Source organism: Suncus etruscus, chromosome 6 (genome assembly GCF_024139225.1).
Source record: "Suncus etruscus isolate mSunEtr1 chromosome 6, mSunEtr1.pri.cur, whole genome shotgun sequence".
NCBI lineage: Eukaryota > Metazoa > Chordata > Mammalia > Eulipotyphla > Soricidae > Suncus > Suncus etruscus.
In genome coordinates, this window is record NC_064853.1 from 3384582 (window position 1) to 3399222 (window position 14641).

Below are 14641 nucleotides of genomic sequence, written 5' to 3' on the forward strand. Positions count from 1 at the left end.
TTCTCTTGGACACCCCCCATCCCGCGTGTCACGTGCTCCAAGGAGACTTGGAGCTGTCAGGAAGGGGCAGTTGGGATGGGCTCTTTTATTGGGCTCTTCTGGCTCTCCCTTCCTTACAGGAAGAAAAAGGATGGTGGTGCCCCCCTATTTGTTCATATGTGCCCCTCGGATCTCTTGGCCCAGAGGCCACTCCCAGCCCCCTCTGGTGGTCACAGAGTTGGGTTAGGTGACTAGAATTCCAGTGACTTTTGGGACCTCGAAGGGTAGGAAGGTAGACTAGACGCTCTTTGGAAACTAACTCTGCGGGCTTCCAGAAGAGTCATTGACTAAGGGCCAACTTAAAAATAATTTCCCCCTTCCAGGGGCCACACTGTGGTGTGTGGCAGTGGGGCACTCTTCCTGGCAGTTAGCGGGCTCTTCGGTGTGTCATTTGCACGTGACAATAAGCCACGAGCGACATCCTGACGGGTCACCTCAAATACAGCCTGTAGTGTACCTGCAAATATTCGCCACAACTTGGCCGTTCTGAATTTGGGCTCTTCTCCGCTTGGTCAACAAAGTGCGTTGCCTTTGGTCTCTCTTGTGCATTCCCTGGGCAGGCTCATCTGTGTCTGGGGGTTCCCCCAGTGGAGTAGGGGATGTGAGTGGACAGGTCTAGGACTGGCCAGCTAACACCAGGCCAGGGTCATTCCTTGGGGGGGACCTGTGTGAATGTTCTGAGTGGTCCCCTCTGGGAAGGCGTTGGGCATCCCTGGGTGGATGGACGGTTATCCTGGGGCGGGGGCATGCTACCATCTTCGGCATGTCCCCCTGGATTTGGGGGCCGGGGTAGAACTTGAACTCTCCTCCCCAACCCTCAACCGATCTGGTTACTTCCTTCTCTCATAAGAGTCGGGTTGGTGGTGTCACTTGGCAGGAAAGCTAGACTTTTTGGCAGGCTAGGTTTGGGGACCCCTCCTGGGACTCTGGGTCCATTTCCAGCCCTGGCTGTGTAGGGGAAGCTGGCACCCCGGTTGGGGGGGTGTCCTTCAGTCAGTACTGACTGAGCCAGTGGGCATTGTGCCCATTGCCTGAAAGCGGTGCTTGTGACCTCATTTTCCTGGTTCTTAAACCGGTTGATTGGTCTCTAATCAGTTGGGGGATTGGTGTGTTTTTAGGCTGGGGTGTTAAGGCTGGGGAAGGAGTGTGGGAAGCCGGTGGTGCCTGGGAAACCCTCTCTTCACCCCTGGCCTTGGGGTCTTCCCTGCCTATGGGATTCCCCCCCCTCCCGCTGCCAAGGGAGGAGCCCCCTGAGGTCTGCACGCCCTTGGGCTCCTCTTTGAGTTCAGGGTCTTTGCGCACTTTCTTGCTCCCAGAGGGTTGGATCAGTGGCCCCTGAGCTCAACCCTGCCCCCCAGAGGGTCGGATCAGTGACCCCTGAGTGCTTTGAGCAGGCTGCTCTCTACCCATTCTGGAGGTCTCAGAAGCACTTTCTTTCCTGTTTTTTTGTGGTAGCACCATCACCCTCCTCTTTTCTACCCCCCACTTTTGTGGAGCAAGATTGGACAGCCTTGCACAGACATCTCTTGGCCTGGTGAAGAAGAAGACCTGACTTCTAGGCCTGTTCAGCGCTGGTTTCTCCACCTCATGGCCAGTGTAGACTTCACATCTCTCTTGTGTAGACCAGCAGCCTCTCAAGGGCAGATGGGGTCAGAGGTCAGAGGAGCCTTTTCCAGAGCGTGGGGCCACCCTCTTTCTCTGGGACACAAGTGTCCCTTCTGTGTCTTTGCATTTTCCCATTTCTGGTTTTTATTATTTTATTATTTTTATTATTTTGTTATTTTAATTTTATTATTTATCTTTTTTGGGCCACACCTGACATTGCTCATGGGCTACTCCTGGCTCTGTGCTCAGGAAATCCCTCCTGGCGGGCTCCATGCGGGGTCCATGTGGATGCAGGCAGAGGGTGCAAGGCAGGAGTCCTACCCATGGTACTATTGCTCCAGACCCTACATTTTCCCATTCTTTAATGTGTCCTGTCCCCATCACAGTCTGTTCTAGTGGTCGGGCGTCTTCACATGGTGCTTGGCGAAGTCCACTTGAGTGAAGGACGGTGACACACTCTCTTGTGTTCACGGCTCGGGGAAAGCTCTAGAAGTGGAGCACTCTTTGGGCCAGTCCCTCTTGGGGGCCCAGTGCCCCCTGCTGGGCCCTCAGCTATGCCTTTCTGCACCTGTATTTTCCTTTACCTGGTCCAGCTGGTCACCAAGCTGTGGGGCTGGTGTCGGTCTTGGTGGCCCCTTCGAAGGGAATCTTCCCTGTTTTTTCCCCCCAATAGTGTGCTACTCTGTTAGGTTAGGAGTGGGGTGCTGTTGGGCACGCAGGGAGGGCATTAGCAAGCTTTCCCTGGACCCCGTGTGGAGAAAGTCCCCCTCCAGATGGATCAGCCATCCAGGTGTGGGCTGTTGGAAAAGTTCTGCGTGTAGTATGAACTCCACACGGACAAGTCCCATAGCGAGACAAGGGAGTGATGGAGAACCTTCTCCGGGGATGAACCGGATCGTCAGCGTAGGGACTCTGAGCCGCCACTTCCTTTCTCTTTCCACCTTTTTGGGGGGAACGGGGGGGGGGGGGGGGAGAGAGATGGGAGGTGTTTGGGCCATCTCAGGGTTTACTCCTGGTTCTGTGCTCAGATCCCTCACGGTGGTGCTTGGGATCACCCCAGGGTCTATCACATGTGTCGCTGTCGACTTCTCTCTGGGGCTCAGTGCACTGCCCAGTTGGGGGGCCCTTGGCAGGCGTGGCGTCTGGTCACAGGGTCACTGCTTTTGCTTGTTATCTGACTTTCATTATTTGACACGTCCTAACAGCATGTTACCTGCGTCTTGTCTTGACCTCAGTAAATAGCCTCAGATTATTTTGGGATGTAGTCAGGGAGGCGTAAGTGACAGTTATAGTAAAGAATTAACTTCGGGGCCGGGCGGTGGCGCTAAAGGTAAGGTGCCTGCCTTGCCTGCGCTAGCCTAGGACGGACCATGGTTCGATCCCCCGGTGTCCCATATGGTCCCCCAGGCCAGGAGCAACTTCTGAGCACATAGCCAGGAGTAACCCCTGAGCGTCACCGGGTGTGGCCCAAAAACCAAAAAAAAAAAAAAAAAAGAATTAACTTCAAACTCACTTTCCCCTTCGCGCCTGTGTCAAACCCTACTGGGCCGGTTGTCTGGGATTTTTGCTGGGCCCTTTACTAGTGATTCTAGTAACTAGTAACTACTAATAACTAATAGTTACTTTACTAGTAACCAGTGACTCTGTGACTGAATGTATTTATAAATACACACACACACACACACACACACATATATATATATATATATATATTATTTTTTTTTTCTGGTGACAGGTGATCTGTGTGTCTCTTTGGATTTCTATTTTTGTCAGTGTTCTTTCTGTATATCTTCTAGCATCATCTATGCCCTTTAGGAAACTGTCCCGAATGACTTCGGTCATTGTTTTTTCATGGGGACTGGTTTCTGGGTTGCCCTTAGAGCTGTCCTGGGGCCTGTGGCCATCCTCTGTTCTTCTCCTTGTGTATCGACAATGATTCCCCATTCCTCTGGGTCCGCTGTGGGAGGTCTGGTCTGGTCTGGTCTGGTCCTGTAGGTCACTGTGGTGGTGAGGGCGACGGTAGTGTTGGTTGCTGGGGAGTGTCGCTGGATGGATGGAGTGTGGGTTTAGGAAACCCGTCTTGGTCAGTCTTGGTGCATTAGGCCGCACCTTCATTCTCTTTGGCTCGACATTGGTGACTTTCAGGTCCCATCATTCCCCAGGGCAGCGGGTCTTCTGCTGTTGCTTCATCTGTCCTGGTAGTTTCTTTTTCTTTTTTTGGGGGGGGTGGGTCCACACCCGACAGCACTCAGGGGCTACTCCTGGCAGGCTCGAGAGACCATATGGGATGCCGGGATTCGAACCACCGACCTTCTGCATGCCAGGCAAATGCTTTACCTCCATGCTATCTCTCCAGCCCCCTGTCCTGGTAGTTTCTGATCTTGCATTCTCACTCGCAGCTACTTTGTAAAGCATATCCCTGTGTGTCTGGGATTCTGGGCCTATTCTGTCTGTCCCGTCTTTTCTGCTTTCCTCTTCTGAGTATTCCCGGCCAGTTCAGGACATACGTGCTCAGATACTTGACTGGATCCCATCCCCGGAGGTAATCTGGGTGTTGTGATCAGGATCTGTGTGACCTTTCTGTCACTCAGGCTTGTTCTCATCACTGTCTTTTGTGATGTCGACCCTGCATCGGTGCGGGAAGTGTTTCTGGAAACATTGGCCACTCCCGGGATGGCCGGGAAGGGGACTGCATCCCTGGCTGGGGATGATCCCTGAGCATTTCGGGAGCCCTTACTCAGAGCAAATCAAGACATATTATGTACCCCACAGCAGAGAGGGGCCCAGTGCCAAGTGCAGTGCCTCTTCTCGTTGCTTTTTTGTTTCAGGGAGCATTCGTGCCCTTCCTTGGGTTGGCAGGCAGGGGACACAGGACCGGAGGCTCCAGGGCCCTCTGTGTACCTCCATGGAACGTTTGCTGTGGGTGTAGTTGGTCCTTAACTCTCAGTGTCACCCAGACCTTTCCTGGAACCAGGCCCTTGCTTAGACCTGGGCAGGCTTGGCTGGGTAGATCCCTGACCCAGGACCGGGCCTCGACTGCTCTCTGCAATGGGCCTCTGCTTTTCCACGGTGGAGTGACATGTCCAGAAGGAATGTTTGGGACTGTACCCCTAGCTGTTTAGAACCATCTCTCCCCACCTTCCCTCCAGAGAACCCCAAGAGCCAGCCCAGCACCCCCAGAGCAAACCAGGAAGCTCTTCAGTCTTGACTGTGCCTCCAACCTCAGTGCTCACTCATGGCAAGTTGGCATGATTGATGCTTCTGGGCTGGTCTTTGGGGCTGAGCTGGGCTGGGACTGCAATGCCGGTGGTCTCAGAATGGACCTGGAGACCTCTGCTTTGGTGTTGAGCACCTGTGAGGGAATGAGGAGCCTAGCCCAGCCTTGGCAGGGGGACAAGTGAGGCCTGGGACCCGGTGGCACCTGGGCAGTGTTGTGGGCATAATGCCAGTCACATTCGGGTCTGTGACAAGTGATAGGCCAGGTACTTCCGTTCATGGAGCCTTTTCCACACTGGACATTGCATCAGTGCACCTGGATTATATATTCAAGTCGCAGGCAGCTGGGCCCAGAGGTGATCCTGCACCCAAGCCAGGCGGGGGCCCCCCATCTCAGCACTGTTTTGGTGTAGCTCCCCAATCGAAACAAACCCGAAAGAACAGACTAAGCAAAGAAAAGCGCAAACGAAACCTCCCTTTCCTACTTGGATGAATTCTCTGTTATCTTTCTGCTCTTCTTTATCCGGGTTGGTTCAGACCTCCAGGAAGCTTTGCTGAAGTCACGTAATGACAGGCAGGAATAAATCAACCCAATTCGGATTTGTTTTGGGGTCCTGGTTATGTAGAGACATTTTGGAGGGTGTGTGTGCCCCAATGGTTTTCTGGGCCACTTGGATAGAAGACGGGTTGGAAGTGGTAACAAGAAATTGGTACAAAGTGCGCAATTATGAAATAGGAAGAAAAAGACGCTGCCATGAAGAACTGACCCATTTATCATGAGAAATCATCTCCGGTGATAATTGGCTGTGTCAGTTCCGGTATCTGAAGGAAACCCAGAAGGTGGCCGTGGTCCCCAGGCTGGACGTTGGCGGGCATCCGCCTCATGCATGATGGCATTCCCCCCACTTGGGGCTGCCTTCCAGAGACAGTGATGAAACTGGTTATTTTAAAAATGCCTTTATTTTTTTCTTCCTCTTTTAAAAAAGTAATTGAAATACAATGACCCTATTTAGTGAAGAAAATGTAAACTTTAATGGAAGTTCCGCAGAAGGAGACATTAAAAAGTGAAGATGGAAGATAAGGATTCTTTTATTGCGAATCCACAAGGGGGTAGTGATGCTCTATCAAAGATATTTGTGGTGGAAAAAGTGAGATGATCTCGTCCGGTGTTTGAGATTCACAGACAAATCCGGGACGTTTGCATTTTCACTGGAATAAGGTCTTTTCACAATGTTTGTCTGTAAACCAAATTTGATGGTTTAAATTACACCCCCCCCCCAATTTTTTTCACTTCAATCGAGCCAATCTTTGAAGTCCGGTGCGAGGTTGGGAGGTCACACTTCTCGCAGAGTTCTGCCTCTGCAGCGTTCAACCCAGCCGGACTAGGGTCCTTCTATCTGGAATTTGATAATCCTGCCTCCTGGGAACTGTTCCGAAGCTAAGAATCGGCTACCCAAGAAAGAGTCTTCAATAAGAGGGGCTTAGGCACTGGCATTCTAGTGTCACAGAAGTTTGGAGACTAGTCGTGTTTTCAGTGACAAATGTTGAGAAATGGGAATCGGTTGCCAGAGCAATAGCACAGTGGTGAGGTATTTGCCTTGCATGCAGCCGACCCATATGGTCCCCTGAGCTTGCCAGGAGCAATTTTTGAGCATAGGGTCAGGAGAGTAACCCCTGAGAATCGCCTGGTGTGGCCCCAAAAACAATCAATTAATACATAGATAAAGTGCTTTAAAAAAAAAAAAAAAGAGGGGCTGGTGTGATAGCACAGCAGCAAGGCATTTGCCTTGCATGCAGCCAACACAGGATAGACCAAAGTTCAAATCCTGGTATCCCATATGGTCTCCCAAGCCTATCAGGAGTGACTTCTGAGCGCAGAGCTAGGAGTAAACCCCCCAAAAAGCAAAAAACAAATAAAAAAAAAATGGGAGTCGGTGGGCCACCCCCTCCAGCGATTGAAGAGTTGGGAGTAAATCAGCTTTTGGCTCCCGTTACCTCACTAGATAAAAGCATCTCCCAGTCCTTACCTGGATTCCCAACAGTTTGCTTGAGAGCTCGCTAACCCTGTCATTGTTTTCAGACTCTGCTGAAATGCTGGGGTCTACCTGCCCCTGGTAGAGCCCCAGACTGGCAGAGCCCCAAACCGACTATGGAGCCGGCTGTTTGCAATGGGTAGTGTGTGGAGGGCTCGGACAGTGCAACCTCCCCATTCTACTTCATCCGCCATACTCTGAAGAAGAGATGCCGGAGACAGGCTTGTTTGTGATGTCGATGTGGAATGTGTCTCTTTAGGGGTTTAGGGAGAAGGCGACTCATTTCCTTGGCACAACCCCCCTTTCTTTTCTGAACGAGGGATTTTTTTGTTCTGTTTGATCTTTGCCAAGTGGCGAAATTCATTCCCCTAGACGAGCTGGAGAGCCCGATTGAGTCTGAAGCGCTTTCCTTGTTGGGTGACTCGGAGCTGACTGTTGGCCCCTGTCACATCAGTTTCCCACCAGGCGGCCTGGAGAGGATTCAGGTCTCGAGCGGGGTCCGAGCACTGGTCACTTGGCCCTGGTGGGGTTTGGAGCCAGTGTCTGGGGAAACAGATCAAGGCCTAGAAGCAGTCAGTTTCCCCAACTCGTGACCCCCTGGACTGGGCTGGGCCGGGCCGGGCACTTGTTGGTCCTGAGTGCTGCGCTGTTGTAGTTTTGACTCTGGGGGAGGCATCTACTGGATTTCAGGCATAGATTTGGAGATTACATTACGTTTCCCTCAGATATCTTCTGGGTTTCATGGATGTTCTGTTGGTCTTGAAATGTCACCAGCAGCCTTGGCCGACACCTGGTCTGCACCTAGGGATGATGATGGCTGTGATGGGGACAAGGTGAGGAGGGGAGTCGGGACCCCTCTCCCCCATGCATAGACACTTGTCTACCTGGTCTGGTGCCAGCGGATGGCAGAGGGAGTGACCGTGAGCTTTGAAAAGAGTCACAGTCTCCATTTTCTTGGGGGCTTGGTGTCTTTATCGGGACTTAATTGCAAGGACTTTCGAAATGCAAGGGGTGCTAATTAGAAATGGTTCTAGCTTAGTCCTCATTTGTTTGTTTGCAGACCACAACTGGCAAGTGCTTATGGGTCCCTCCTGATCCTGCCCTCAGAAATCATTCAGGGGGACCCTGTGGTGCACTGGGGATGGAACCATTGCCCGCTCTGCTCTCCTGTCGTTTGGGCCCCTCATTCTCATTTCCAATCATAGTCAACAGCAGAAAGCTTCTTTGCTGCCCGGTGTCACTCAGGTGACACCTCAGGTCTTGTCTCCTCCCCTTTGTGGCTGAGGATGAGTTTTTGTGCCTGTAGGTCTGACCACGCTGTCCAGTGGGGGACGGGCTGGGGCACGCTTCGCTGTCACTTTGCTTTCCTTAAAGTAGATGCACTTAGGAAGGAGAAGAAAGGAAGGAGCGAGTGTCCCTTAAGCCCCTGCAGATCACATGAATGCCACCCTCGTGAGGAAGGGGCCCTGGGACAGCTAGGCTCACTGCCCAGTTGCGGGCCCTGGTGGGCAGGTGAAGTTTGTGTTTTCATACCCCAAGTCTCGGGTTCAGGAAGCTGCTATTGATGTGGACAGACCTGGGGTTGGCCTTTTCCTTGTGGCTTCAGCACCCCACCCCCCAACTTCTCCCTTCCCTTCCCTGGGCCGGGACCCTCGGCAGACGCTCTCTGTCATCCTTGCTGCCTTTTAGCCTCTACCCTGGCCTGCCCAGAGCCCTGTGGGGTCATGGTGCCCTTTGACCCCAGCTCTCATCGGGCCTCTGGTGTGAGAATGAGTGGGGGTCATTTCCGGGGGTGTGAATGGGTCTGGAACAGGTTGACCTAGTGATGACCTCTAAGGCCCATTCCGGCCGCTGGGATGCTGCCTGTGTCTGGCTTTGCTGCTGTGCTGTCCTCTGTGGCTCCACGTCTCTTCCCTCCCAGGTCTCGCTCCAGGTCTGGAATTGACGTGTCGCCCGAGCCCCGGGCCGAGAGCAGCCACCTTGCCGTGGACCCAGAGGCTTTTCTTTGGGTTCCACCACATCCCGAGCCCTGGCTTCAGAAGCAGCAGAACATGCAGGTTACCTAGATGCACAGTGCAGACATCTGCGTCCCACTCAGTAGTGCCGTGGTGTCCCTCAGAGACACACGGCGGCAGTGACGGGCACGCTGGGCCCCGTCCCTCCCCCCTCTGCTGCGCTCGGACCTCCTGCTTGAAGCAGTGTCGTTGACACTGCTCAGTTGTGCTTCTGGCGCTGAGGAATAGAAGCTGCAGGGACGTGTAGGTCGTGGAAAACAATCAGTCAGTCCCTGTGCCTGTGCCTGTGGGGCCAGGTGCACTGGGGCTCTTGGGAGGCTCTTGTCAGGATGTGACCCCATCCCCCACCCCTTCCTTCATCTTGAAAGGCAGCGGGCTGGTGAACGTTCCTGTCCTTCTAGTGCTCTCGGCCAGGGTGTCTTCAGCCTTTTTTAGTTGCACTTCCTTTTCTGGCGGCCGGGCTAGTGCTGCCAGACACCCCAGTTTGTCATGCAGCCGCCTCGGGATTCAGTTCTGTCGCTGGTGCTGGTGGCCAGGGAATTCTGTGACCCTCACCTGCAGGTGGGGCCCCGTGATGAGGCAGTAGGGGTTCCAGCCAGCACTCAGGGAGGCCTGCCTTGGAGCGGCTGGTGGAGTCCCTTTTTCTCTTGGTAGGGGCTCTGGTCTCTGGGGAGACCGTTCACCATTCAGTGTCGTGGGCTGGTGGGTGGGCCCCAGGTGCACCTGCAGCACCTGCGAGGTTCTGCAACGAGGCCCGGCCCACAGCCCTGCCCTGTGCTCCCCACAAGGCACACACAGCCCTGCTGCTGCCCCGGGAAGGGGAGTGGATACTCTGCGAGGGGCTGACTCCTTGACTTCACTTAGCCGCCCTCCCAGGGACTTTTAGTCTCATCTTCTATGACCTCGTCCCGAGGCGCAGGGCCTAGCTGAGCTGAGCTGCGCTGGTCCAACTCCAAGTTGCGGCTCTTCTCGGCTCTGCTGGCTCTTCTGCCACCATGTCGCCGCCGGGAGGCCCGTATCCTTGTGGCTCGGGAGTGCAGAGGCAAGAAATTGGGGCTCAGTAAGAACCAAGGGCTCCTCATATGAGAGAGAGAAAGAGAGGAGAGAGATTGATTTATGCCACGCACATAATGTCGTGGAGCACATTCACTGGATAGACCAGGCCAGAGTCTAATGAGAAAAGTGCGGCAATATTTTTTCTATTCTAAGGTTTGCTAATGAAATGGATAAAGTACTGGAATCTCTCTCATTGAGCCTTTCTTCTCTCTCTCTCTCTCTCTCTCTCTCTCTCTCTCTCTCTCTCTCTCTCTCTCTCTCTCTCTCTCTCTCTCACACACACACACACACACACACACACATCAATCGGTTGTGAGGCTTCTTTATCTGGGAAGTGGGAGCCCCAGGATACACTGAGGGTGGTCAGCACCTCCCTTGCGGAGAGCAAGCATAGTTCGGCTGTTGGGGTGCGTGACCTAGCACAGGTGGGTTTGGATGGGGAACAGAATCAATGGCCCCAGCTCACAGGATGTTGTGCACCAAGATCTAGGGGTCAGAAGAGCCGTTTCCTTTGGGGATGGAGCTGGCTCAGTTCTGGGGTGCCCAGACCCCCTTCTTGCTCTTCATCTTGCTCCTTGCTGGTGAGATGCCTCCACTTGGTCCCTCTTTCTTGCTCTGACAGTCTACATGGAGTGGGGTAGTGCTGTCCCAGTGAACCCCCCATCTGACTGCACCCTCTGGGCCTGTGTTGGAATATTCCAGACAGAGACATAAGGAGGCTCCTCTGGGACATCCGGGAACTATTCTGAAACTGCATCAACCAGCCCCTCACCCTGGGGACTTGGGGAGATGGGTGTGTGTGTGGGGAGGGGATTGCAGAGGGTCCTGGCTTGTCACACTGTCCGTCATCTGTATGCTGTGCCAGCGTCTGCTGGCAGGGACTGTCCCCAGGCTATGTGCTACTTAGCAGTAGAGACCCCTGACCCTGAGGCTCCAGTAGACCTGGACTGCTCGGAGATCTTGGGGCCACTTGATCTGGAGGTTCTCCCAGTTCTGGGTCTGTGACATGGGGCCCCGAGAGCTCCCCTTGACTCCCTCTCCTGCCTCTCCCTTGGGGTTTCCTGAGTTTCCCAGCAGGAGGAATCTCCACAGGTGGGAGCCTCGAGGGCACACCCCCCCCCCCTGGTCTGTGTGGCCAGTCTGATTGATGCGGCTTCAGAGCTTCAGGCACCGGAGCAGGTCCCTCCTTGGGGCTCAATTGAGGAGGGTTCCTGGGGTGTAAACCAGCTTCTGTCCCTTTTGATTTCTGGCTTGTGGGCCTGTCACTGGACAGGCTTTCTTGGGGTCTCTGTCCTGCTGGTCACTCTGGGTGCCTGTGTCTGGGACCGACCACGCTCTCTCCTGCAGTGTAAGCCTGCCTTGGTACTGGTGTCTTTGCTTTTGGGGTTCCAGATCCTTGTGGGCCATGGGTTCTGCCCTGCCAGGGTGCTGCCTAGCCCTCACCATTGGCCACTGCTGTCCACTCTGCTCTGTTGCACCCTCATGTGGCCCCTGCCAATTTGGTGGCTGTGGCTGTGGCTGGGCTTGCACTGGGGCTCGGCTGCACCTCTCCCAGTCTTCCCCTTTCCCAGTTTGCCTGGAGAAGCATCACTTCGTCCTCCGCTCACGTTCCCTTTGCAGGCAGGGCCCCACGGTTTTCCTTTCGGCTGTCAACTGGCAGATGTTCTTTGTTTTTGGGAGGGGTCGCACCTGAGGTGCTCAGGACTCCTCTGTTATGGGTTTGCTATTTTATTAAGTAGTTTGTGTTTTACTTTTTTTATTACTAAATTATTTAATTGAATCACTTTGAGATAGAGTTCCAAAATTGTTCATGTCTGAGTCTGAGTTATGTAGCACCCAGGACACATTTCCCACCACTTGACTTGTGTCGGTGATTTCCTTTCCCCACTCCAGCCTGCCTCTGTGACAGACATTTCTCCTCTCTCTCTCTCTCTCTCTCTCTCTCTCTCTCTCTCTCTCTCTCTCTCTCTCTCTCTCTCTCTCTCTCTCTCTCTCTCTCTCTCCCTCCCTCCCTCCCTCCCTCCCTTTTAGATACTGTGGTTTGCAGTGTTTACTGTTCCTGCAGGGGTATCCTGCATATCCTTTCCCTCCTTCAGCACCCAGTTCCTGTCCAGAGTGCTCCTTCCCAACTCTCATTGTCCCAGTGCTCCCTTCTCAGCCCTCACTACATCCCCCGCTGTCAGTGACGAGCTTCCTACCATGGCCTGTTCCTCCTGGCCCTCGTCTCTATTGTTCTGCACTCAGGAATCACTCCTGGTGGGCTCAGGAGCACCTGATGGGGTGCCAGGAACCAAATGTGGGTGGGTTACGTGCAATGCCAGCTCCTTCCCCTTCTGCTCTGGCATTTATATATTTAGGCCTTTCTCAGGGACAAACATGTTCTGCTGCTCTCTCACCTGTAACGGGGCCCACTCATGTTAGTGATAGTGTCTTTTTGAAACACAAATGGTTTAAGCTTGAATCGGGCTTATTTTTGCTGCCTAAGCATTTGGAGTCATAATTGAGAAAATTGCCAAATTCAAGGTCATGAAAACGAAACCCTGTTTTCTTACAGGAATTCTAGAGTTTATCTCTTGGCATTTTGGTTTTATACACATTTTGAGTTAGTTTTTTGCCTGTTGTGACATAGACTTTTTTTGTGACATAGACTTTTAATGCTCTCCTTTTGCATGGAGGTAGTTGTCCCACACCATTTGCTTTATTTTGTTAATCTATTTGGTTTTGGGGGACAAAAATGGATGAATGTACCTGGCAGCTTTCAGGGCTTATTCCTGGCTCTGTGCTCAGAAGTCACTCCTGGAAGGCTCAGGGGACCATGTGGGGTGCTGGGGCTCGAACCCAAGTCAGCTGTGTGCAAGGCCAGCACCCTTCCTGCTATCCTATTGGCTTTGACCCAGTTTCTTTTGGGTCACAGCAGCATTGTTTGGGGTTTGCCTTGGATGCTGTACTCAAGAGTTGGTGCTCGCTCTGCTTGGGGACTGGATTGGGAGAGGGAGTGGGGGATTAGCCATATGCAGCTACCTTCTGTTCTCTCTCCCCAGCACCATTCTTTGTCCCAGGAAGGCTATAACTATGTTGGGTTTTGGGTTTTGGTCCTATTCCATCTGTGTGTGTGTGTGTGTGTGTGTGTGTGTGTGTGTGTGTATGTGTGTGTTTGGTCCTATTCCATCTGTGTGTGTGTGTGTGTGTACTGTTTGCCGTGTGTGTGTGTGTGTGTGTGTGTGTGTGTGTGTGTGTGTACTGTTTGCCGTGTGTGTGTGTGTGTGTGTGTGTGTGTGTGTGTGTGGTCCTATTCCATCTGTGTGTGTGTGTGTGTGTGTGTGTACACACCATTCTTTGTCCCAGGAAGGCCATAATTGTGTTGGGCTTAGTTTTGGGGTTTGGTCCTCTTCCATCAGTGTGCGTGTGTGTATTTATGCCTGTACAGCAATACACCTTTATATTTTTGTTTGGGCCACTTCCAGCTGTGCTGGGGATCAAACCCAGGTAATTAGGTGCCAGGCTGGCTCCTTCCCCCGTGCTCTCTCAGCCCCAACAGTGTCACAATTTCTGTGGCTGTGTGGCCAGGAGTGTTTGCTTGAATTCCCACAGGAACTTTAGGATGCCAGTCCTTCACCTACTAAAGCAAATCCTTTGATGGGGACTGTGTTACATCTTCTTTTGGGGGGGTGTTGGACCACACCTACTGTACTTGGGCTACTCCTGACTCTGCTCAGGGATTACTTTTGGCAGGACTCTGGGGGGTCATACTTGGTCCTGGGATTGAACCAAGGGTGGGCTGCCTGCAAGGCAAGTGCCTTGCCTTTAAATCCTTTAAAGCACGCCACTTGGGCACCATTGCCTTCATGTCGCTGACTGTCAACTGGTGTTGAGGGGTCGTGTTCCTCCAGCACCCAGCAAGCCCAGTGACCTCCGCTTCGGTAGGCTTAGGGTCTCCAGGCATTGTCACTGTTGACTATGGAGTTGTCTCCTGTGAAGCCCTCTAGGTCCCTTCCCTCTCCTTCCTCCTGTTCCTTCCCAGCTTCCCTTCTCCTCTCCTCCCTTCCCTGGTTCTTCCCTCTTTTTTCCCCTCCCTTCTCCTGCCCTTCTCTCCCCTTTTTCCCTCCCCATCTTTTTGGGGCTTTTTTGGGGCCACCCCCTTCAGAACTCAGGACCTTTCCTGGACCCCTGGGGTGTTCAGAGACTCCTGCAGTCTGCAGGAGCTGCTTCTGGGGCAGGTGCCCTGCCCTCTCTCCACCCTGTCCCTGACCCTGGGCTTTATCCAGCCACTGAGCCCTGTGTCTGGATTCCGGCTGTTGCATGGAGCTGCACTAAACAAAGGAGAAGACAGACATCTTTGTCTCTTGGGGTAAACGCCAAGAAGTGGCATTGCGGGGTCACATGGAAGCTCAGTTGTGACCTGTTGGAGATGTTTCCCTAGAGGCCAGTTCCCGTGACAGGAGGAGGTGAGGGTCCTTCTCAGTCTTCTATTTAATGCTTTCGTTTTTGGGCCAAACCTGGAGGTGCTCGAGGACTGTCTGGAACCAGGGACTGAACTCGGACTCTGCCTCCAGTCTTTGGGAGGTGCCAGTCGCACAGGGTGCTCAGTTGCTTTTTGTTTTAGCCACACCCGGTGGCAGTGGTGGTGGTGGTGGTGGTGGTGGTGGTGGTGGTGGTGGTGCGGGGATTACACTTGGG

The 14641-nt window shown here is 53.2% G+C and overlaps 3 protein-coding genes across 9 annotated transcripts in view; 2 read left to right on the forward strand and 1 right to left on the reverse strand.

The window, feature by feature from the left end:
- THAP3 (THAP domain containing 3) overlaps window positions 1-14641 on the forward strand; it is a 432757-nt gene that overhangs the window by 101935 nt on the left and 316181 nt on the right. The gene's annotated exons all lie outside the window — the stretch shown is intronic.
- ERRFI1 (ERBB receptor feedback inhibitor 1) overlaps window positions 1-14641 on the reverse strand; it is a 731587-nt gene that overhangs the window by 73546 nt on the left and 643400 nt on the right. The gene's annotated exons all lie outside the window — the stretch shown is intronic.
- Window positions 1-14641, forward strand: part of CAMTA1 (calmodulin binding transcription activator 1) — a 552305-nt gene that overhangs the window by 2103 nt on the left and 535561 nt on the right. The gene's annotated exons all lie outside the window — the stretch shown is intronic.